The sequence below is a fragment of the Ursus arctos genome, unplaced genomic scaffold (assembly GCF_023065955.2).
Source record: "Ursus arctos isolate Adak ecotype North America unplaced genomic scaffold, UrsArc2.0 scaffold_11, whole genome shotgun sequence".
Classification (NCBI taxonomy): domain Eukaryota; kingdom Metazoa; phylum Chordata; class Mammalia; order Carnivora; family Ursidae; genus Ursus; species Ursus arctos.
This window is the reverse complement of record NW_026622775.1, coordinates 40,781,513-40,807,321: the sequence shown is the minus strand read 5'-3', so window position 1 is coordinate 40,807,321 and position 25,809 is coordinate 40,781,513. Positions and strand designations below refer to the sequence as shown.

The window sequence follows — 25,809 nt, the reverse complement described above, 5'->3', positions numbered from 1 at the left end:
CATTTTAAATATTTTATTTAATATAGAGGGAGAGGGACAAGGAGACTCCCCATCAAGCACAGAGCTGATGCAAGCCTCGGTTTCAGGACCTTGGTGTCATGACCTGAGCTGAAAGCAGATGCTTAACCAAGTAAGCCGCCCAAGTGCTCCTAGTTTTATGTAATGTCTTGTTCTGTCTTTTTTTTTTTTCTTTTTTTTAAAGTAGGCTCCACACCCAATGTGGGGCTTGAACTTAACAACTCTGAGATCAAGAGTTGCGTGCTCTTCCAACTGAACCAGCCAGGTGCCCCAGTTTTGTTTTGTTTTTGAGGAGTCATAGTACTGTGCCTTAAAGATTGGATTGTGCAAAGGCAGCTGCTATATCTCTTAAGTAGGCAACTTAATTTCTGTAAGGCTTTTTTTTTAATCTGTAAAATGGGGAGTAAATGAAGTAATTAAAGAAAAGTGTGTTTAAGTTTTTTCAAGTCCTGAGCAATGTGCCTGGCAACAATAAAAGCTCTATAATATTTAGTGCTTTTTTTCTTGAATTTTTGACCTTGGTTTTGAAGACTGTTTTGACTTGACACTTAACTGAAAGGGTATATACTATATTTATTATAAAATTATTTACAATTAACTTTTGTAAACAGTAAAATTAGTTTATACACTTCCTTTTATTGTGGGTAAAATATTTTAATTTTTTTCTATTAACATTAGGTTGATTTTAAAATGCTCCATATGTTAATTTTAAAAAATAGAATGAAGGGACGCCTGGGTGGCTCAGTCGGTTAAGCATCTGCGTTTGGTTCAGGTCATGATCCCAGCGTCCTCAGATAGAGTCCCGCTCTGGGCTTCTTGCTCAGCGGGGAACCTGCTTCTCTCTCTGCTGGCCATTCACCCTGCTTGTGCTCTCTCTCTCGACAAATAAATACATAAAATCTTTAAAAAAAATAGAATGAATACTTTGTAAAGAATTTTTCTACCTCAGTGACTAGTACTTTAACTTTGTAGTTAGATTGTCTAGGAGCTACTTAAAAGGTGGTACCTACAAATACTAGAATGTAGTGTATGACATTGTTATGTTAATGGTCAGGAAGAATTTAACGTATAAGTGCTTCTCTGAGACATTATTAGTTTGCTGTTGTCTTGGTCTATAATTTTAAAAATCTGATTTGTTATAGAGCTCATCCTTTGTAGTCTAGTTAACTCTTTCAGTTTAATAAACTCTGCCAATATCTTGATAATTCATTAGCTTTTCTATATATTATGTATATAACATTAAGAAAAAAATTTTTTATATTTATCATGTGCCAAAGTTTCAGCATGTGATTTGTGTGTAAGTGTTGTAAAAAAACCAAATTATTCTCATATAAATTGGATTCTTGTGTATATTTTACAGAGTAGGGGTAACTTCTGAAGTGGAAAAACTATTCCTCCTCCTCTTCCTCCTCCTTCTTTTTTTCTTCTTCTTCTTCTTTTTTTTTTTTCCTTATTTAGGGAGTCTCCACCAGCAGGGGGATTTTTAAAAAGCTATCTAAGTATTAGGTAAGTACATACTCAGTGTTAAATATTTTACATGTTACTAAAGTTTACATGTATGTTCTGTTAATGTTTACAATAGCCAGTGGAAATTACAAATACAATTCATATTTCTTTTAATTTTTACCTGGTATTGGAATTTCTTTATACTTATTCTGATACCCCTCTGATTCTCTTTGTACACATTGTATTTAGAAAATTCTTTCAGTGTGCAATCTAAGTATTAAAAGACTTCAAAGAAAGTAGTAGTCTTAGGGGGCAGGAATGCTAATACTTTGGCGAATGAAACAGGATTATCCTCATGTAAGATTTTTGTAGCAGTTTTCTGTTAGCTGTTGATAGTAGTACAGATTTCTTCTTTAGCTATCCATTACTTGACTCCTCCTTACATTAGGTCCTATTTACCACAGTCAACACGAAGACCAGTACTCTGGTAAGGCCCTAAGCTGTTTCCTATTTGGGCTCCTCAAGTATCTTTGTAATAACATACTATGAAGAATTTCATAAACCTTTGCTTTCACTAGATAAAGCTTCAGCTCTTTTATTTTGACCGAAAGTAGATAGTTAATCCTAGAATGTGTTTTACTTTAACTACTTTAACTTTTTAGACTGTAGTGACTATACGTATAGATTAATAGTTAATAGTGATAGATTTAAAAATTATTAAATATACTTCAGCAATGTGAGGCATTGGTTTATCAAGTGTTATAGTTTTTTAATTGTTTTAATGTAGTTAGTGGAATATTAAGGATGAATACATTTATTTGATTAGCTAATGGAAGTTTCCTAGATACATGAAGAAATATTTAATAATAAATATTGATTTCTTTTATTATGCTTTTTGATGTGTTTGAAACAAAAATATTTAACCATATGCTGTTTCTAATATTCTGCAGTAATCACAGTTGATGTTTAAATATTGAACAATTATAACTATTCAGCTTACTGTATATTTATAATAAATGTAACATTTTAAGGAACAAATGATGTTAAAAAATCTCAAATTTTACTATGTTAAAATGTGGTAACTGACTTCTGGAGATAAAGTAAGTAGAAAAAATTAACATATTTTTTCCCCATTGATGCATGTATTTGAGTTAGTTTGAGAGAAGCAATCATCTTTGCATTGTATATTATGTTCTATATTTCATTTTTGCAAATTATTTTTAGTAACTGCTTTATTGGAATGCACTTTACATATCAGAAAATTCATCCCTAAGTGTATAACTTAATGGTTTTTAGTATATTCAGAGATGTCACTACCATCTAATTTTAGGATACTTCCACCCTTTTATCCATTAGCAGTCACTCCCTAATTCCCTTTAAACACCCTGCCCACTTTAAAAACCTTGCCCTGGCCCAGCCCTTGCCCCCCTCCAAGCAACTACCAATATATTTTCAGTTTCTATGGATTTGCCTATCCTGGGCATTTCATATAAATGGAAGCATATACTGTTTGTCTTTTTGTGTCTGGCTGCTTTCACTTAACATAATATTTTCAAAGTTCACCCATGTTGTAGCTTGTATCATTCATTTTTATGGAAAAAACATTCCATTATATACCACATTTTGTGTATCCGTTCATCAGTTGATGGGTTGTATCTACTTTTTGGCTATTAGGAATGCTTCTGCAGTGAACATTTTTGTATAAGTTTTTGTGTGGACGTATGTTTTTCTTTTAGATATATGTTTAAAGGGGTGGAATTGCAGGGTAATGTAATACCTCTCTGTTTAACTCTGAGGAACTGTCAAAATGGCTGCACTATTTTATAATCCCACCAACAGGATATAAGGGTTCTAACTTCTCTACATCTTCACAGACACTTGTTATTGTTAGGCTTTTTTGTGTTTTAGCTATCCTAATAATTGTGAAGTGGTATTTCATTGTGGTTTTAATTTTCATTTCTATAATGACTGATGATGAGCATTATTTCATGTGCTTATTGTCCATTTACATATGTTCTTTGGAGAAATGTCCAAATCTTTTGCTGACTTTATAACTGGCTTGTCTTTTTCTTGAGCTGTAATCATTCTTTATATATTCTGAAGACTATTCCCTTATGAGATACCTGATTTGTAACTACTCTCTCCCATTCTGTGGATTGTCTATTCATTTTATTTCTGGTGTCTTTGAAGTAAAAAAGTTCTTAATTTTGATGATGTTCAGTCATCTGGTTCTTTTTTTAGTGGTGGTGGTGGTGTTGCTTGTGCTTTTGGTGTCATATTGCAAATGTATTTTTTGTTTTTTAAGATTTTAGTTATTTGAGAGAGAGAGCAAAAGAGAGAGAGAGAGAGAGAGAGAGCATGAGCAGGGTAAAGGGCAGAGGGAGAAGCAGACTTTCCACTGAGCAGGGAGCTGGATGTGGGGCTTGATCCCAGGACTCCGGGATCATGACCTGAGCTGAAGGCAGATGCTTAACCTACTGAGCCACCAAGGCACCCCACAAATGTATTTTTAAATAAATATTTATTGGTAGTGTAAATCTGTGACAAAGTTTTAATTATCACAGGACTGTGAAGTATGGCATTTCTTGTGTTTGACAGCCAAAGCCCAAAGGAAGCAATTATCTTTGTATTTGTGCTTCCTTAGCTAATTGTTTAAAGCAAAATGTTATATTTTGATCCCATAGGTTACCACGAAAATGTTAGCTGCATGTGATATATTCATTGCTATTAGTTTTGTGAATTCATGTTTAGGTTTTTGGATTGGGTAATACTTTAGTTTATCACAGCGCTTAATGTGTATTTGATGTCATACCTTAAGAAACCATTGCCTTTTAGGCTAACATTATTATCAGAGTTCTTTTTATCTTCTCTGGGAAGAGAGAATAGATTTTGAGAAGCTTACGGATTTTAGTCTTGTGCAGGATATTTGTAGGTGGTAATATTTTGATGTATTTGTAAACTAACATGTGGAGTATGTATACTTTCCCTCTGCTTTAGTTAGGTATGTGTCTTCTTGATTTTTATGGGAAAGTTTTAGTTATTTTTTATCAGTGTGGCTTCTATCAATTGAAGGCATATTTCAGAATGAATTGTTCTGTAATGTTGTCTAATGTAGGTTTATAGAGAAATGGCATATAACAATGGAGTATCACCACTCTTAGTAACCTTGGTTTTCAGTGTTATGGCAAGGGATTGTAATATACTATAATATATTTTTATTAGGGACATTTACTTTTGTTTGTATCATTCATATTATTTAACACTATTCTTTTTTTTTTTTTTTTAAAGATTTTATTTATTTACTTATTTGACAGAGATAGAGACAGCCAGTGAGAGAGGGAACACAAGCAGGGGGAGTGGGAGAGGAAGAAGCAGGCCCTTAGCAGAGGAGCCTGATGTGGGGCTCGATCCCATAACGCCGGGATCACGCCCTGAGTCCGAAGGCAGACGCTTAACCGCTGTGCCACCCAGGCGCCCCTATTTAACACTATTCTGTATTAACTTCAAATAATCTGAAGTCTATCTTAATGAAATTTTATAGAGTTAAGATTATTGATATTCATCTTTTTAGTTGGTTTTAAATCATGGTATCCATTGGTTAACAATCAGTTGTCCATTGGATGGGTAATATTGTTCTTCACTTTGATATTTTTATAGTTTGTGTTATACCATCGATGGGCATTTTGTAATGGAAAAGGAAATAAAAACTGACATATCTCATTCATGATGGTATTACATTTTCTGTTGTAATAAAAAATGAAAAGATTTAGTTGAGAGTTGCTTCCTTCTATGGTATACGTTGAATGTGGTAATTAAGAGGATTTTGATAACCTATTTATGGCTGAACTAAGATAAAATGGTTTTTGTGCACTATATTTTCCTTCTCGTTCTATATGCTTACTAACATAAATGAATATATATTCTCTGAGTATTTGTATTTGAAATGGGGGTTTAATATTAATAAAGACCCCTTTTTCTTACAAGAGTAGGAAGGATTACACTTTAGTTAAACCACTAATTTGTCACTAAAGTTAGTAGGGGCTGCTTTATACTATAGGTAGCACATTCTCAGTCCATGTCTTAGAGTTTGCTATTCTACTGATGTGATTCATAATACGCCTTGGCCAGGGTTGTATGGATAGAGCAATTAAACTATTCTTTATCAGAAGGGTCTTTCAGTACTTACTAATCCTACCGAGGAAAGCTTAAATGGACTTGGATTATTCTAAATGTCACATTATTTTTGTACAAATGTCTGAAAACCATTATACAGTAGTATTTGACTCCCTTTTCTCCCAATATAATTTATGTAGTAACATTATACAAGGAAGTTTTCCTAAAAGCTTTTTCCTTCAGAACTTACCTCTTTTTTAATGAAAAACTTGACCCAGAGTAATCCACCTTTAATCTAATCGTGATCTCAGTTTTATTCTTATGAATACTCAAGGTTTCCATTCTCCTGATCTTTCTTCCCAAATTTCCCAGTCTGTTAATTGAAATAATTACAACTGTTCATTTCTTTTGTTTTGTTCCCTGTTCCTGGACTACCTACATTTCCTAGAGTTCTACCCTATTACTGTATTTAGAGCTTTCTAGTATAAATCAACACTTTTCCCCTAGCTTTAGCCTCAGTGCTTCCTGGTAATCCTTATCTCATTTTGATCTTCTATTTCATTTTGCATAGTAGTTATTTGGAACATTCCACTCAAAAGATCAGTCCTACTTCTATTTTCCGTATTCTTTTCTTATTTCATATTTTATACTTTCTTTCCTCAGTCTGTCTTTACTCAGAGAACACGATGTTTTCATTTATTTCAAAGGCTAACATCTATATTCTAAATCTTACCCTTTCTTCCTTTCACTTGCTGTTTTCTGTTATTCTCCTCATTATGCTCCATGCTGTGCTCTCTGTCTTATCATACTTACTTTTACTCTTTCCCTATCCTTCCCATTATTACTGAGCTCGTTTGATTTATGTTGACTCTAGGTGTCCAGTTTATCAATTCTTTTTCAACTACCTTCTGCAGTTTCACTATTGTTTCTAATAGCATTTTGTTTCCTTAAGTGAAAGTAAACTTCTTTTCTTACCTAACCAGGTAGATAGACATTAGTTAGGCTGATGTTAAAATGTTTTATATTGGGGCGCTTGGGTGGCTCAGTTGGTTAAGTGTCTGCCTTCAGCTCAGGTCATGATCCCATGGTTCTGGGATCGAGCCCCGCATCATCAGGTTCCCTACTCGGTGGGGAGCCTGCTTCTCCCTCTCCTCCCTCCTTATGCTCTCTGTTGCTGTCTCTGTCTCTCTCTCTCAAATAAATAAATAAAATCTTTAAAAAAAGGCTTTATATTATCCTCAAGGTAAGACAGTTCCAGTTGCTAAATCTGTGTGTTTTCTTTTCTCATCCTCTTCTACCCTTTTCCAGCATTATGTTATTTTGCTTCTTCTTAACGTTCACTTCTCCCTTGTCTTCTGTAGTACTGTACTTTATGGTTTTTCTGTGATGTCTCCAACTACATTTTGTTGTTGTTGTTGTTACTGCTTTTTTAAAAAAAATTTTATTTATTTATTTGGCAGAGTGAGACAACGAGAGAGGGAATACAAGCAGGGGGAGTGGGAGAGGGAGAAGCAGGCTTCCCACTGAGCAAGGGGCCCGATGTGGGGCTTGATCCCAGGACCCTGGGATCATGACCTGAGCCGAAGGCAGACCTTAACGACTGAGCCACCCAGGCACCCCTCTTTTATACACTTCTTAAGTATAAACTGGGTGGAAGCTTTGCTCCTTGCTCCTCCTCATTACATATCCTTTCCAGGAGATGGTCTCTGTTTTTATTATATAAATTATCACAGATTTGTGATGATTCACAAATGCCATGTATTTCTTCATTACCTGTTTTGCCTCAGTTATGTACTCAGCACCCAAAATGATTATTTCTCAAGCTGAAAAATTTGCCTTGAAAATGTTTGATATATGGTTGGAATGTAGTAAATGCTTTTTGAGTTAGTGAATGAACTCATTATCCGAGTGTCCCACTCTGTGCATTTGTTCTTCTTTTATATAATGATTTTACCCATTCACCTATTCTCATGTCACAAACCCTATAACATCTTTGACCAATTCTTGTCTACACTAGTTAACATTAATTATTATATTTTGGACCTAAGCTTAACTAATGAGACAGATGATACTCTCATTTGTAGATGGTAGAAATAAGGATCACAGAGATTGTGATTTGCTTATGGTTTCACAGATAGTGGTGGAGTTTGAAAATTAAAATTAGGTTTTGATTATATGTTTCCTGGTTTTCACAGAAAACATTGTTTCTAATGATAAAAGAAGTGTGATAGATAAGAAATTATTGTCAGTGTATTATGTGAGTTAAGGGAGAAAAGACTAGAAGAAGGTAGTAGTACTTTAAATTCTTATGTGATGAGATGAAGGTCCTAGTTCAGAGGGAGGAAAGAAAATCAAGGATGTGAGAAGTTTTTTGCTAAACATTGATAGAATTTTGAGATTCTGACATCTGGTAATGATGCAGTAATGCCAGTGAAGTAGTTGAGTGAATCATCCTTCAGATCACAGTTGTAAGATCTGGGTAGAATATTGAAACAAAAACTTCCAACTTTCTGAATGTAGCAGAAAATGACCAAAATGAGGCAGAAGGCAGATAAGCCTGCAACTGCGATGTGTAGCTTTCCTGGCTTTGGGTGCATCCCAGCCTCCTTGCAGTTCAGTGGCATAGCATAGAAATGAGGGCTAGCCAAGCTATATACTGGGAATATACTGAGGGAAATGCTAGATGCAAGAGGTAAACAAAAACTGATGGAATTTTTCACCAGTCCACTGGCATTGCAGACAATTCTAAAGGAAGTTCATTAGTCTGAAGGGAAATGGTACCAGATCACAAGTGCCATCGACAGTAAGGAGTCGACACAAAAAAAGGTGAATATGTGGGTAATTATAAAAACTATATACACTTTTATTAATTAAAAAATTACCTATGATTAAAGCAAAAGTGATGTATTACTCATTTTAAAATGTATATGAAAACAATAGCACAAAGTTGGGGTATTTCTGGCTTAATTTATATTTCTCTGATGTTAATATTGAGCATCCTTTTGTGTGTTGGCAATTTGAGAGTCTTCTTTGTTGAAGTATCTGATCTTACGATTTTGAGAATTGACCTATTATACAATATTTAGTATAACATGTCATAATAAGACATTATGACAAATTGACATTAATATTTAGTATTCTGGCTTATGAACATGGTTTATCTTTTATTTAGGTTATCTTTTAATTGCTCTCAGTAATGTATGGCAGTTTTTTTTTTTTTTTTAAGGTAATAAGAAATAGTGAACTCTGTACTAATTAAGCAATAATTCCTCATTTCCCCCTCTCCCAGGTCCTGGTAATATCTGGTTTACTTTCTGCCTATATGAAATTGCTTATTCTAGACATTTCATGTAAGTGGAATCATCCAATATTTGTCCTTTTGTGTTTGGCTTTTCACTTGGCATAAAGTTTTCAAAGTTTATCTCTGTTGTAGCATGCATCAGAGTTTCATTTTTTTTTTTTTTTATGGCTGGATAATGTTCCACATTTTGTTTATTTAGTCATCTGCTTGTGGATATTTGGGTTGTTTCCCCCTTTTGGCTATTGCAAATAAAGCTGCAGTGAACATTGGTGTACACGTATCCGAGTCCTCTTTTCTGTTCTCTTGGGTATGTACCTAGAAATGGAGTTGCTGGGTCATGTGGTAGAATTCTATGTTTAGCTTTGAGAAATTGCCAGACTCTTTCCCGCAGTGGCTTCACCATTGTGTATTACTACCACCAATTTACAGGGGTTTCAGTTTCTCCATATCCTCACCAATGCTTGTTATTTCCTGTTTATAGTACCTTTTTGGGTTAGATTTCTTAGGATTTTCTACATAAACAATCATATATGAACAGAGACAGTTTTACCTCTTTTTTGATCTTTTTTTCTTTCTCTTACCTTTTTATGTTAGATTTCTGCAGTATAATTATGAGTATAAATAATGAGAGTAGACATTCTTGCCATGTTCCCAAACTTAGGGAGAATATATTTATTTCACTCTTAAATCTGTTGTTAGCCATAGGACTTTCATAGATACCCTTTATCTGGTTGAAGAAGTTCTTTACTGAGTGATTTTGTTTGTCTGTTTTTAATCATTAACGGTATTTGATTTTGTCACTGGCTGCTCTACATTTATTGCCATGATCATTTAGTTTTTTTCTTTTAAGCTATTACTGTGAATTACGCTAAGTACTTTTCATGTTAACGCTACATTCTTAGGTAAACTCCACTTTGTTAGGATGTATTATTTTTATGTATCACTGGATTTGATTTGCTAAAATTTTGTCAAAGCTGAAAGTGTCCTCTTTTCCTCTGTTTTGTGTAATACTGGCCTATGTTTGTATGCCAGACATAAAGTTTATATAAAACTTGGCATGTTGTTTTCTTAAATATTTGATAGTATTCACTAGTGAAAATATTCTTGAAGGAAAGTTTTGGATATGCTAATTCAGTTTTTTCCTTTAGTAGTATTGTTATTTTGCATTTTTCACAATACTTTTCTGTTTCATTTATTTTGTTGAATTTCTTAGCACAAAGTTGTTCATAAGATGCTCTTACTATTTTTTAATGCCGAAAGAATCAGTGGTGATGTTAACTCTGATTCTTGATGCTAACAATTTATTTTCTTCTTTCTGCTAGGTGCTTATTCATTTTTTTTTTTTAATATTTGCAAAGAACCAACTTTTGGAGATAATTTTCTCATTTGTTTTCTGTTTAATTAATTCTCATTTTTTATTTACTTCTAATTTTTGATTTAATTATCTCTTCCTTTTAAGCTTCTTAAATTGGGAAGCTATGTCTTCTAGGATAAGTGGCTAAAGCCAAAGATTTCCCTTTTTGTACCTCTTTAGCTGCATGTCAGGAATTTTGAGATGTTACGTTTTCATATCATTCATTTTAAAAATAGATTCCTATATTCTTTTCTTTCTTTTTTTTTTTTTTAAAGATTTTATTTATTTATTTGACAGAGAGAGAGACAGCCAGCGAGAGAGGGAACACAAGCAGGGGGAGTGGGAGAGGAAGAAGCAGGCTTCCAGTGGAGGAGCCTGATGTGGGGCTCGATCCCAGAACGCCGGGATCACGCACTGAGCCGAAGGCAGACGCTTAACGACTGAGCCACCCAGGCACCCCATATTCTTACTTTTCTTAGATTTCTTCTTTGACCAGTGGGTTATTTAAAAGTGTGTTGGGGCACCTGGGAGGCTCAGTTGGTTAAGTGTCTGCCCTGGGCTCAGGTCATGATCCCAGGGTTCTGGAATCAAGCCCTGCGTCTGGCTCCCTGCTCAGCGGGGAGTCTGCTTCTCCCTTTCCCTCTGTTCCACTCCCCCCAGCTCATGTTCTCTCTCTCTCTCTCTCAAATAAATAAATAAAATCTTCTAAAAAATAAAAAATAAAAGTGTGTTGCTTAATGTCCGGATATTTTGGATTTTCTATACAACTTTTTATTAATGATTTCTAATTTAAACTTGTTGTAGTCATAGGATACACTATCATATAGTTCTTCAAAACTTACAAAGACATGTTTATGGACAGTGTTTATTCTCCGCAATTTTAGATTATGAGATTTTGTAAGTGTTGCCCATTAAGTCATGTTGGATAATAATGTTCAAATCTTTTTTATTCTTCCTGAAATTTTTGTTTGTTTGTTTGCATATAGTAATTGCTGCTTACACGGTTTAACCCATATTTCTCTTATGTAATCTGGTAATTAGATTGGACTTTTTTTTCTCTTTTAAAATAATAGTTTTATTCTCCATTTAGTTTTCTTGGGTTAGTTATATTAATGAAGAGAGATACATCCTATTTTACGGTGATAAAAAATATATATATATACATGTATATATATATGTATATATGTCACCTAGGTTTTGAACTTCTTTTTCTTCCCTTTTTTATTTGTTGCTAAAGAAAACTATAGCTTATTGTAGTTGTGTACTGTGGGATTCTTGTAATAACATGTGTGTATGTAGCCCTATGTTGTAGGATAGCATTGCCAGGGAAAACTTGCTTTTGTTTGATTTAAGGTCTGGTGGAAGCTGTCTTATCCTCATACAAATTCACTGCTACCTCAACACAACCTTATATATAATAAAAACAAATTCCTGTACTGTACTGTAGTATGAAATTTTGATCTATAATAGTTTTAACCTAAATCACAGCCTATACAGTAGACAAATTTGAAAGATATTCAGAACATTTAAAAAATGGTTATTTAATATGTGGTCTCAACAGTAAAATAAGTTAAAAAAAATCCTGTTATTGCCTGCTATGAAATTGGATACCCTGTTTTTTTAAAAGTTTAAATCTTTAAATATATCACTTATTTAAGTTTTCTCTGCATTGGATCATTCTTTTAAGACCTTTAGTAGTAGGAAAGCCAGTGTAGGTCACCATTCAGTTTTTGAGACAACTGGTATGATTAGAACTTAAATTTTGATGTGGGGCAGATTCAAATTCTACTTCTGTTACATATGCTTCTCATTGTGATTTTAGGAATATTCTGATTATATTCTCTGTACTTTCTTAGAGATCCATTTCTAAAAGTTCTTTTAAGCTTCCTGAAATTTGTTGGTAATGGTCGCCCCCCCCCCCCAACCTCCCACTTAATGTTATGTAAGATTTGAATTCCTGGAACACAGTTCTATTTGGTAATAGTGGGTAATTCTTTTAATTTTGCCACTTTTACTCTTATTCATTTATGTGATTATTGCCAGGCAAATGTCTGAAAAGACGTTTTGTAAGTATAATTAGCAGGTAATTTGTTTGGTTCTGGCTAAAATAAGATGAATTGGGAATATGTTTCACTTAATTTGGGTGTAGTGGTATATATTTAGATGGAGATCAATCATTACCATGTATAGTTAAATCATTGCTAGCTGTCCCACTGTTGGAACGTGTTCTAGTAATGTCTAGTGTCTCTAGGCATCATGACAAGAATGTGTAAGACTAGAGAGAGTATTACACTGTGAATGTGTCCTGTAATGGCCATTACTAGAAGTACGAGGCCACTGCTAGTAGAGGAGGAGAAACTAGGTTTGAAATGTAGAGTCAGAACCAAGTCTGTGGAAACATTTTCAGATATTTAAAACTGTAAGATTCAGTTTTCATCCCACTCATTTGAAAATGTCAGTGCTCCTGTATAGAAAATAATTGATAGTGTAATGTATATAATTGTACATGCACCAAATGTTTTTTTTTCTATTTTAATGGAAATACTGTATTTGATAAAATTAAAAAATGTAATTTCATCTGCTTATTGGAACACTTTAGTAAAACAGGAAAGAAATGATAGACTTCTGATTTGGATATATGTTAAGGACATATTGTATTACATTTATTAGTCAAGAGTAAATTCAGATAAAAACTGGTGGAATATGAAACAATGATTAAAGAAGTGCCATGAATAATTAGAAATCATTTGACATTGTGAAGTGAATTGTGATATAAAAGTGTTCTGATAACACAAAAGCAATAATTCATTTAAGGGGAAAATATAAACAGAAATAATGAATAGGCTCTTGGTTTTTTGATAATCCAATTAATGAAAAAGAATGAATTGTATAAAAATACTGGAAAGAGGGGCCCTGGGTGGCGCAGCGGTTAGGCGTCTGCCTTCGGCTCAGGGCGTGATCCTGGCGTTGTGGGATCAAGCCCCACGTCAGGCTCCTCCGCTATGAGCCTGCTTCTTCCTCTCCCACTCCCCCTGCTTGTGTTCCCTCTCTCTCTGGCTGTATCTTAAAAAAAAAAAAAAAAAAAATACTGGAAAGATTTCTGAATGACTCACTGATTTGAAACCAAATTCTCTGACCAGTGAAACATGACAAAATCTCATAACACACCAATAATAGCATTGATGATGGGTTAATAAATGTCTTAAATTTAGGATATATAAGGTTAGTTACTGCACAAGACAACTTGAACTCTCAAGTTTCAATATGCAAGAAGCTTGATAGAGATTCCTCACAGTTGTCAACTCTTAAGAAAATTTACATGACATTTCTGATAACAGGTTGTGAAGTTCACAGGTTCTATAAATTTTGAGCAACTATGCTAAAGACTAAATTATCCTCCTGCTCTCTGTATAGGGAATCTTATAAAATCTTGTCCTATGAAAAGCCAAGCAAGGAGTATTCAACCAAAAAATATAAGAAATATGGTATAATAGAAGTGTTTCGGACATTTAATTAAAATAAATGTTATTTTTCTGGATCGTGTGATACTTATGGTATTTGTTAGTCTTAGTATTCTGTTGATTTTTTTTCATTTCAAATATGTATTCACTTTCATTTCTAATTTGTATTCTTTCTTTTAAATCCTCCAATTTTCAGAAGCTTTAGGCCCCTCAAAACCTAGATTTGCCCCTATTAAGGGGATAGAGCATGGGGAAGCATGATGGGATTGGCGGGGGATGGTTTAGAGGCACTGTGTCTTTCTGAAGAGGTGGCACTTGAACAAAGATCTGATTAAAGGCATGGAGAGAACCTTAATGAGTGTTTGTGGGAAAGAGCAATTCAAGTAGGAGTCCTGTAAATGTAAAGGCCCTATTGCTGGGATAAGTCTGGAATGCTTATTAAAAGGAGGCAGTGAGGTTGGGAGCCCGGGGTTGGAGATGAGTTTGAAAAGGAAAGCAAGGACCAAATTATATATGACCTGGATAGGAATTTAAGGAATTTAGGTTTTGGTTCTAGTTGTGATGGGATTACCATTGGAGAATTTGTCACATTTTCAGACTGTCAGTGAAACTCTTTGATGTGCTCATTTGGAGACCCGGTTTTTTTTATCTTTTAGGTCCATCCTCTTGTTGTGCTTTATTCTCAAGTTCCAAATATATCAAGAAGGAGAAATAATCTGCATACCTGCCCTTTAAAATACCCAACACAAAAGGGCACACATTACTTATAAAATTCATTTTCCTTTGGTGAAAATTACTTATGTGTAATTGTAAGGAAGCCACAAGCCCGGTTACAGTGGTGTTAACTGTGGAGGGTGAGAATGAATTTTGGTTAGGAAATTTGGTATCATTGCCACATCAGTACTTATGCATTAGGGCCTAAGATCTGATTTATTCTAACTTATACTTAGTATTCTATTTTAAGGTTGTACTATGGTTTAATGTTTAACCATTCTCTTATTGCTAGATTAATTTTGAAGTCCTTGATGTCAAAAGCAAGGCTGTGACAAGCAACCTTGTTACACCTCCTTCCATGTTAGGGTAGCTAACAAAATGTATAATTGCTGCATAATAGGGTATAAGCATTAAAAAAAATTGACTAAATACTGTGAAATTGTCCTTCAAGTGTTACTGTCATCATCAGTGGATAAGTATATTATTCATTTGACGACCCCCTTATTAATACTACATGTTTCTGATTCACCTTTTAATTGAAAAATGTTTTCTTATTGTTTTGATTTGCATTTCCTTTATTATTGGTGAGGCTGAACATCTTTTTGTAAGTTTTTGGCAATTATTTCTAGGACTTGTTTATATATTACCATTTTTTTTCCTCTTGAAATTGTTTTTTAAAAGTATCTGGTTATTATTTTAATCCTTTGGGTCTTATGTCTGTTTCAAAAATATATTCCTAGTTTGTTGCCAGTTAAAAATTTTTTTAATGGTGTTTCTTATATTGTATATGTTTCTGTATTGTTTCAATATAGAAATGAAAAATTTTGATATCCTGAATTTTGTATTACTGGTTTCCAAACTATTCTGTGGAAGCAAATATTACACAAATTTTATAAACTAGTTTTTAAAAACATTGCATGTTTATTTTTATTTTCTTCTTTTTGTTTAAAAATTTCAAATCTACAGTACAGTGAACACCTGTATATTCTTCACTTAGACTCACCGGTTGTTGACATTTTGTTAATATTTTGCCACTTTTTTCATCTTATATATCTGTATTTCTATTTATATTCACATCTACATTTACATATACAACATAAACTTCTTTTGGTTACACTTTGAAAAACTAACATTTATACATCCTGACACTTAACTGCTAAATCCTAAGCATGAATGATGTAAGAATAAGATTTTTTCCATATATAAGCACAATACCATTATTAATACCTATGAAAATGTTGGGTTTCATTTCTCCCTTGATGCAGTATTCTCATTTTTGTGTTATGGAAATCTTAGCTCTCATAATGGTCTATGCAGGGGTACAGAGTTTTGAACCGACATTTCCCAAAGAACTTTGGAACATCTGTCAATGGAAATGTGGCATTGCTCCAAGAGCAAACAACATCAGAAGGCTTTCACAACCCAATACAAAGCTCAGTTACAAATATGCATCCTAGTGTTTGGAAACTGATACCTCTTTTAATGAAGGAGGAAATTTTAGTAGGAAAAAAAAGTGTGATGCTGAATGAGTAAATGAATCAACAAGCAGAAAAAAAAGTATAATGCTATGAATGAAAGACTTTGAAGATAAGTGACTGGGTATGGTCAATAAACTAAAACAAGTTATTTGTGCAGTATTTTCATGAATCAACACAGTGTTGGTTCTAGGTAGTTTTGCCATGCATCTTTGCTATATATGGTGGTAAAAACACTGACCACAGTGTAGTAATGTTAACAGTCATTTGTGTAATGAATCAGTAAATATGTCTCATCTTGAGCATATTGTATTACATATGCTATTAGTACTCAAATAAGTTTGGAAAAATTTGGAATGTTTTTAGTTTTATACATCTGTAATAAGTTAGTGGTTGTTGGAAACTGTTAGTGATTTGGCTTTGGATCAAAAGTTCCAATATATCTTTTAGAAATTTCTCATTCAACTACTTATCTTTATGCATCAGGATTTTCTTGATATAGTGTAACCAAAACAATATAGAAATAAGTTGCTGAAACTGATAAAAACTCAATGATTACATGTTTTTATATTTATTAGATAGCCTTATTTTGCTTTATTAATTTTCTTTATGTAAATAAATATAACTCATAAAGTCTATAACTCATAAAAAATTTACACTAATAACATTGTTCATATGTTTTAAATATTGGAGTTCCATGTAAGATTTCATTTGGAAAGGATCAGTTCATTTAGGGGAAAATTGTTGAAGATCTCTCTTAAACCGTTAATAGTATAAAGTAAACATTTTGTTTAGTATTGTTGCTTTTCGTGGATGACTGGCTATTTCTTTAACTTGGAGTAAGTGCAGTATTTCTTTATTTATATAGTAATATATATTTATATGTAGTACATCCTCAGAGATTGCTCCTGAGGGTTTCTGACTTCTCTGAACCCATTTATTATAGAAATTAGCAATTTCAGCTCCAAAGTGATTAAAAAACTTATGATAAAATATAAATTCCATAGAATATCCTGGAGAGTAAAACAATTTAAAATGTTTTTTGATATAACTATTTTAATAATATATACTTTCTTTTTAAAAGGTAGCATATTGTGACCATAGTTTTATTTTGGGATAATTTGGGGTTTCCAGTTTGAATCTCAGTTATTATAAAGTCATGCCATTAGGGAGAGTTTATAGTTTAACTCATCCCTGAGTTTTAGAAATAGGTCAGCATCCTAGGCCATTTTCCTCCAAGATTCCCTTCTTTCTCACACCCTGTAATACCTGTTAAAACCTTTATTGTCCTCCATTTTATAAATAGGGAGAAGGTTCCGCCTTTCCCCACCCATACCTATTATTATCCACAAACAGAAGGCGTTATTAGGGATGTATAAAGCATTACTTTCTATAGTTTGTAGTATAAAGGAAATTGGTGTATTTATTGTAGTATTGACTATACTTTTAAACTGTAGTTCCTGCCCTGCCCCTCCACCTAGTTTGGAAACATTGCTTTATGACTATAAGGACAGTCTGCTTTTGATATAACTCCCCATTGATCACCAGGGTTGACTGACTAAACTGCTATCTATAAAAAGAATCTTGGGAATGACTCTTGGGTTTGCTTTTTGCATGATTTGGCTACTCTTGTAGTTAATTTGCTAGGATACTGTAGTACTTTAATTGCTCTAAAGAGATGGAGTAATGATACCATCTTGCTTATTAGGCAGAAACTAGTGTAAAAATGGGCTCTTTGTTTTACAGCTTAATTGGAAAAAGTAGAAGTGCTAATGATTTTGAAAATATTATGATTCTGAAGTGTCCCTCTGGCTTGACTATTTTTCTTACAGCATTAGTGGTAGATTGAATGCTCTTTTACCTAGTAAAGTTATGTTGTAGTCTGAACTGGCTTTCCATTTTGGCTAGTAATTTAGGGAGAATACCACTTTTCTAGACAGAATTCCTTCTCTTTTGGGACCATTTCACTGCACCTTGGAGTCAGTATGCAGAGAGGAAGTAACTAGACCCTAATTTCTGTAAGTTAGATCTTAATTGTGGTTTTCTAGCTATGTTAAGGCTGTATTGGTTTTGCTTTCAGCTAAGCTACAAAATGGGCAAGATTGTACTGCTTATCTATCTCTCAACACATACTGAAACTTTTTTGTGATACATAGAAGTTGACATAAGAGACTGAACATAGCTAGGTGGTTCCCCAATTACATTCCTCCTCCTTCCTTCCTCTTTCCCTTCTTTCCCTCCCTCCTTTCCTTCCCTTCCTTTTTCTTTTTCTCTTTTCTTTTCTTTTGGTTTTTCTTCTCTTTTCTTTCTTCCCCTCTCCCTCTTTGATTTTTACGTGGTGAGTGGTTTTCCTCAGTTATAAGTAAGTTCATTCTTAATGGAAGTGGTTTGCAAAGAGAGGGGACTATGGATGCAAGTCAACATGAGATTATTATGCTGCCATTTTTAAATGAGCAAATGGATGTTTATGAGATGATGGCTTGCTTAAGATAGTATTGCCTACTGAGAATTGTCTGACCTGGAGCCCAGATGTGTTGATTTCCTAATAGTGTCTCTGTGCTATGTTGGATCATACACATCTGGATCGTTCTTTTTAGTTGACACATTTCTTTTAACTTTTGAGAGTTAAAAATGTCAAAAGATGAGTCAATAATTTATTAGATACTCTTTTAGAAGGTGAAAGTAAATGTGCCTTACCACTACTAAAGTTTATTTTTGACCGTTGTATCTCAATCTTCTTAGAAAGTTTATTTTAAACATCAAATTATAAAAGTTTCTTGAGCTTTCTCTCTCTCTCTCTCTCTCTCTCTCTCTTTAACGGGGTCAGGGGTGACTGAAGTGGTAGAGAAATCCACTGGAAACTGAGTACCACTACCCTTTTCCTTTACCTCCTGACCAGGAAACATCATAGACTATATATACTTATTCTTAAGATATGATTACTAAAGTCTTTTTGAAGTTTCCCTTTGAATAAATGGATATGTAAAAGTAATTTGCTGTAAAATCTTTATTTCTGAATTTTCCTTTAAAAAAACTTTTTGAAAACATATTTTGCACTTATTATTTTGAATTAAAATGGTTATTAAAAACACATACATTGGTTTTTTTTTAGATATAGTTTTTATTGAAGAAAATTATTTAGAAAGTGGCAGTCCATTGTTTGTTAGAATAACTGAATGGGTAGCTTTGGTTAATGGTTATTTATTAGTGACTACAACTTAAACATATCTGTGCATTCATTCTCTACCCTGTTTTTCCACATCTTTTTCTTAGGTTCTAGGACTTTTTGTTTGTTTCTTAGAAGGAGAATATAGACAGTGGTTATCATTACTATATTTTTAACCATTGTCAACTTGAAAATCAGGGCTTAAAGTTAAAACAAAATTTAGTGCTGTTTAAGTGTAGAATTCTTAATTGTATAGTTCCCTCTTCTGTCTTCTCAGAGTTATTGCAACATACTAAATTTTTCAAATTAATTTCAACAAATGTTCAAAAATTACCAGTAGACTTAAATTGCTGTTTCATTCTCTGGAGTTTGAAGGATTCTGGTGTCTGCTACCTGTATCTCTAGTATTTCTGTTGGGGTTAGAATTTGGAATGGGCATTATGAGAAGTTATTTGTGGGAGGCAGGAGAGATTGGGTTACAAAGTAAGTGACACAGTGAAGAAGCATACAGACAATTTCAGAATATAGGACAGCTAATGTGGTTTCTCCACATCAGTGGCATGAAAAAGGGACATGGGGAGTTACTATCAAGTAAAAGAGATGTAAGAAACATAAGAACCACATACAAAGAGTGGTTCTTGTTTGGATTCTTTTTATTTTACTTTATTTTATTTTATTTTTTCTTTTTTAAAGATATTTATTTACTTATTAGAGAGAGAGCTGGAGGAGGGGCAGAGGGAGAGGGAGAAGCAGACTCCCTGCTGAGTAGGGAGCCTGACCAGAGGCTGGATCCCAGGACCCTGGGATCATGACTTGAGCCAAAGGCAGATACTTAACTGACTGAGGCACCCAGGCGCCCCTGGATTCTTTTTAGATCAAATTACCTTGGAGAGACATTTTTGAGATGATGTTGGAAATTTAAATATTGACTGGTATTAGTTAATACCATGGAAACTGTTAATTTGATGAGTGTGATGTAGTGATTTTGTTATATAAAGCAATGGATAAATTATTTAAATATATATGATGTGGATGAGTGGGAGAGGGAGTGATATTATGTCTAGGATTTACTTTAAAATACCTCAAAAAAGAAAAAAAGACAAAGGCAGCAATATTTATTGGTCATATCTTGAATAATTGTTGAATATAGATGATGAGCAGATATATAGGAATTCATTTTGCTTTTCTCTCTACTTTTATATGTAATAGAAATTTTTCATTAAAACAGTTCACTTTTTGTGTCCACTGACCCCATATTTTTGTTGCCACTATTCCTCTCCCAACATTCAGAAAATATTCTTAAATCTTTAAAAAATTTGTATTTCTAATAAGAGAAGGAGTCTTTCCTTCAACATTTCATTCTTCCTTCTTCTTTCCCTTGCCCTCTTCTTTGCAGTTATTACCGTCTGCTGTGGTATTTGTTTTGCTTGTTGCATGTCTTCTCCCCCTGGACTATAAGTTCAAAAAAGGCAGGAAGGATTTTTATCTGTTTTATGCATTGCTTCCTTTTCATTAAACTGTACCTGTCTAACACATAGTAGGGGCTTAGTATATAGTTGAATGATTGAGTGAGTGGGAACCAGAGCTCTTGAAGGCTAATGAAGACATGGGTTTTGGCCAAGGACAGAACCAAGGAGAACCTTTTTCAAAATTAACCCTGTGTGATTTACAGGGGGAAATGTGGGCTAGCACACAAAAATTTGGGGGGGGATAAGAAGGCTTCTCTTCCCTGTTTGTCCGAAACCTTACTGTCTCAAACATTCAACTATTCTCAGCAATAGGAATTACTCTAAAGTAATGAAGTTATTGTACTGTAATTTCTCTAATTGTCTTTCGTATAGTCTTGAGAGGTTTTGCCCCATGATCATCTTTTTCTTACTGAGTGGCAGTCCCTTCTTGAGATGTATTTTATTTCAAGTTTAGATATTTCTTCTCAGGAAAAAAAAATATTTAAAATTAGTAGTTTTGTACAGGCATGATGAATTTTAGAAACTTCTTATAGTTTCTTTTTATATTAAAAAATACATAATCTTACATTTCCATTTTCCTAACAACTGATTTTGTCTCTTTTTCAATGTATATATGTTTACTAGCTAGATTTTAGTATCTTGTTTTGCATAGACATTATCATTATCAGTTTCCACTACTTAAAAAAATAGTTTTTAACAGTATTGTGAAACATAGCCAATAATAATTATACCTGATAATTAAGATGACTGAAAGTTAAGTGTTAAAAGTGACATCAATGAAAATTCAAAACATTTTATATTTGCTTTTCTAAAATGAATGTTTTTAGAATCACTGCTTTTAAAATTACTGAAGTAATATTTATAACCAAAAATTGTGTAAGCCTTGATTTAAGGGGAAAATGTAAGCAAAAATTCTAGTGAGTCTCATTTTTTTCTAGTCTTGGTACCCATTTACACTCTTAAAAATTATTGAAGCTCTCAAAGAGCTTTGATTTATTTGGGTTATATATCTCTCAGGATTTATCCTGTTAGAAAGTAAAACTGAGAAGTTTTGAAACCACTTATTAAATTCACTTAAAAAAACAGCTTAATTACATGTTCACACAATTAACCTATTTTTGGGGAAATAGTCATATTTTTTGAAACAAAAAAAATAATGAGAAAGCGGATATTGTTTTGCATTTCTTTAAATAAAGTCTAGCTTTATGGAAGACAGTTGGATTCTCATATCTGCTTCTGCATTCAGTCTGTTATGGTACTACATGCCATGTGGTCTGAAGAAAACTTCAGTATAAACTCATGAGAGATTGAGAGTGAAAAATACAAATACTGTCTTAGTATTATGAAAATAATTTTGATCCCACGTACTCCATGTAAAGGTCTCAGGGATCCCCAAGGTCCATATTTTGAGAACTGCTGGAATCACTTCTCATGGGGTGCTGTATGTAGTAGTACAGTGTATTAAATGAAAGACTAGTTTTAAATAATATAATAGTGTCAATTTGATAAGTTTCTGTTTGATACATTTTACTTAAAGGGCAATATTGAAGTTAGCTTGTGCTTATTTAAATATATAAATTTGAATATTAAGGAATGATGCCCTGACCTGCAGGGCTGTGTTTGTAGAGTTCATATGTTTTGGATTACCATGTAATTAGAATGGTCACCGAATTTCTTAGAGAAGTAGAAATTCAATAGAAAGGTTAAAATCTTTAAAGCTTTTGATATTTAGAGTTACTTGCAGTTAAGGGGGAAGCACACTTTAAAATTCAGTTTGTTAAAAACAGTCATGCTTAATTGTCATTAGTGAACAAATATTAATATTTCCACCCACTTTTATACATGTCTATAGCTAGACAATTAAAGATGTTATTTTTATCTAAATATTATTATGTTTCTCTTTCTGATAGTTTTTAAAGCTTTATTTATGTTTGTTGATTTGCTTTCTTCCTCCATCTGTATGCAACCCAGGAATCAATAGTACATTAAATCAGCTGACATGGAAAGAAAAATAATAGATAATGAAAACAGTCCTTATTGCTTACATTCTGTTTTAGTTATAACTAATATAAGATCCAGAGGGTATTGGTGGGGGGATGTAACATTACACCTCAAGTTATTTCATAAGTAAGCTTTACTTTCAGATCTTTTATTTCATGCTTTTTAAGAAAAATAACATTAATGCCGAATAACTAGTAAAATAACATACTCTCATTAATAGCAGTATGCATTTAATGGGGATTTTTCTTGATACTTGTCTGTAATCTTAGCCACAATGGTTTACTTATAGGCTTTTGTTAATTATAAAGCCAATAAAAATCTCAAGTTGTTTTGGGCATGTTATACATTTGTTGACAATGTAAATTGTATACAGTTTTAATGTTTGGTACATTGTTTTTATGTTAGGATGGTGTTCTAATTTTTTCATACCTCTCTGAGCTTCCCAGTCTCACACATTTGCTAGGAGGAGTACATCAAGCAGCAGTCAGACCCTTTTCCCCAACGTGTCTGACATGCATCTGAATATGTGACTGAGCAGAGCTTTAGCTAGATTTTAGTCTTTTGTTAAATCATATAAGAAACTTAAACCGATAGTACTTCACATTTTTCACATAATGTGTTCTTTTGATGAATAGCTGTATAGCAGCAGCACAGGAAAAGCAGAGTTCTTGGCAATACCAGCTCAATTGCATCTGCAGATGAGGATTTAAAATTCTATGCAGCAGACAGTACCTCCAGCAGGCGAGTAAAAGGTTACTGCATTATTTTGCTTGTTTGTTTCCATAGCCTTTATCTACAAAAGATTTTTAAAAAAATTCAGTGTGAAATGCATGCCTGTCTTTAGACATTTTGGAAATTGATTTAAGTACAACATGAATATCAAAAGGGCAGTGCAAGGTGAAGGAAGAGGCAATGCAATGCTGGTTCTTTTAGCTTTAAATCAAGAAAGAAATTGAGCATGAGGCATACACAAATAAGGAATCTTTCAATGCCACAGAAAACAGGAAGTTTTAAAAATATACATTTTCGTTCAAGGTGTTTCTTATTACATTTAGGTTTTAGACTATCGTCCTCAAAAAAGGTGCTAACAGAGATTGGTAATCATTGATCTCTGACTGTTCATTAAGTTACGTTATTTGAAGTATGACTATTGGGGAAGACTATATAGTATTTGTATTAATGTGCCCCTTTCTTGTCCTGGAAATTATAATGTGGATTATAATTACATGGTATAAATAAACACCTTTACACATTATTGGCAAAAGAGAATGCTTCAGTATAAAAGATACTATATGTAGTATGGCTGACATACCTAATACAGTTGCTAATGTTATCAGGGTGGTTTGTGGTTTTTGCATCTATTTAATGAGATGCAAATAACCCGGTGAGAGAAGATTGAGTATCAAAACAATCAGGTTTTTGATGGCTTCCCTTCCCCCCCATATTGTCCATACCTATCTAGCCACATGCCTTTTTCTTCTCATTAAAACTCTTCTAACATTTATGATAGCAGGGGTCTCCTTGGGTTATCATGCTTATATATCCCATCGTTAACTACACCCCTATTTTTGCTGTAGAATTTTTTCCCGCTCTGTATTTCTCAAGTTTAACTACAGTATTCAGAGGGAATTTTTTACTTTACATATCAACCACCATCGTGCCCTCTCCCAGCAATACTCAGAGATTTTTATCAGCTACTGTCTAAATTATGTTTTAAAAAATACACACGCCTATGTTTTTATATTTTAGATTGAATAATAAGGTAGAAAACAGTTCTGTAAATCTATAGCATAGAAGTAAAATCAGTAGATTATTCTTACTGTGTGTTTGGCAGGCTTCTTGAATCGAGGAGTCATAAAAGGTCAGCAGTTCTGATTGGTAAGTTAAAGAATCCGTCCAGTAATTTGCTCCCTGTTGTTTCTCAAAGCAATGCAGCAGCCGTTCTTTTCCAGATATTGAGCGGTTCTTGAACAGTGTGTGTGGGGACAGGGAGGGGTGGGGCTCATTCCAGTTGGTTGTTGAAATAGTGTGCATTTACAGAGGGAACAGGTTGGATAGGCTGAGCTGAAGGAGTAGGCAAACAGATCTAAACTGATGGAGGACAGAAAGAGTGGTTAGTATAATTTTGGGGTATAATATCTCGAGTTTGCTCCTTTGTTAAGTACTTGGGCTTTAATATAAAACAGTTTGAAATATTAAAGCACCTTACCTTATTTCTAAAGAGTAGCCGGGAGATTTCTGTTTTTAATTTCGACTTTTTCTTGGCGATGAGTTTGTGTCTGGTATCTTCTGTAAGGATGCTGATGTTTATTCTTTTTTAACAGTGTTTCTTTCAGCCAGAGAGCTGCAGAATGAGGCAGTTAGCCAATTTTGAGTATATATGGGACATTACCAGTTCTGATTTTTTAAGTTAAGTTCTCATCTAATGAACAAGTCAATGTGTGGCTGTGGCTGCAGCATTATTTCTTCTTTAATGAAGAGGTTGAGCCGTTCGACCTGCTGCTCCGATCTGTTCTCTTGTAGCCATACCTCAGACCAGTTGCAGAGATTATCCACCGAATGTCCCAGGCAACCAAAGGTAACTACATAGATTTATTTCAAATAAAAATATACAATTAAAATGAATGCCTTATAACTAGGACCAAATGATTAAAAATAAAAGACCAATTAAAGATGTTCTTAGCAGTTTTCTTGACCTTGCAGTAGCTATCCAATATCATTTTGTCATCATCAGATTGTGTAGCAATGGAAATGCACTGCAGTAATTGATTTTGTAATAGGATCAGGTGATTTACTAGCTGCACTGACAACCACTTGCTTGCTTGCTCTGAGCTGTGGAGCACTCTAATGGATGTTGTGATTGCAGCCTGGAGTTGATGTGAGGCTGCTGGCCACTTAAAGCAGCAGTGCTTATTTTTAAAATTAGAATAGTAAGTTTTTTAAAAATTTTCTTTGCTTTAAGTTTTGAGTAGCTGCAGTAATTTTATAGATAATTTGAGTGCCCCCCATGAAATTTTAGAGATTATATGTTATTTCATTCATCAATTCATAAGAAGTTCATTGGTACTAGTATTCTTGAGTATAAGGAAATGTAAACTCTCTGCTCCCTATGCCTGGCCAGCATCACCATATGTATCAACATACTCTGGGAGTGATCATGAGAGCATCTCTAAAATACAGGATTTATGTTAACCATCCTGTGTCATCTAAATGAAACAGTATTCTTAATGTGTGTAAATTTTCTCAGTTTCAAACTCGGGCTGTAATTACAATAATGGTATTATGGTAAAT

At 33.6% G+C, this 25,809-nt stretch overlaps 1 protein-coding gene across 4 annotated transcripts in view; it reads left to right on the top strand.

Moving 5' to 3' along the window:
* The window catches only part of FBXW7 (F-box and WD repeat domain containing 7), a 230,297-nt gene that overhangs the window by 73,952 nt on the left and 130,536 nt on the right, over nt 1-25,809 (top strand). The window contains exon 1 of one of the 4 annotated variants that reach the window (XM_057310122.1): nt 1,506-1,524. The exons of the other annotated variants lie outside the window; for them this stretch is intronic. The gene's annotated coding sequence lies outside the window, so the exon portion shown is untranslated. Of the gene's footprint in view, nt 1-1,505; nt 1,525-25,809 lie in introns of those variants that run through there. 4 annotated transcript variants of the gene reach the window in all.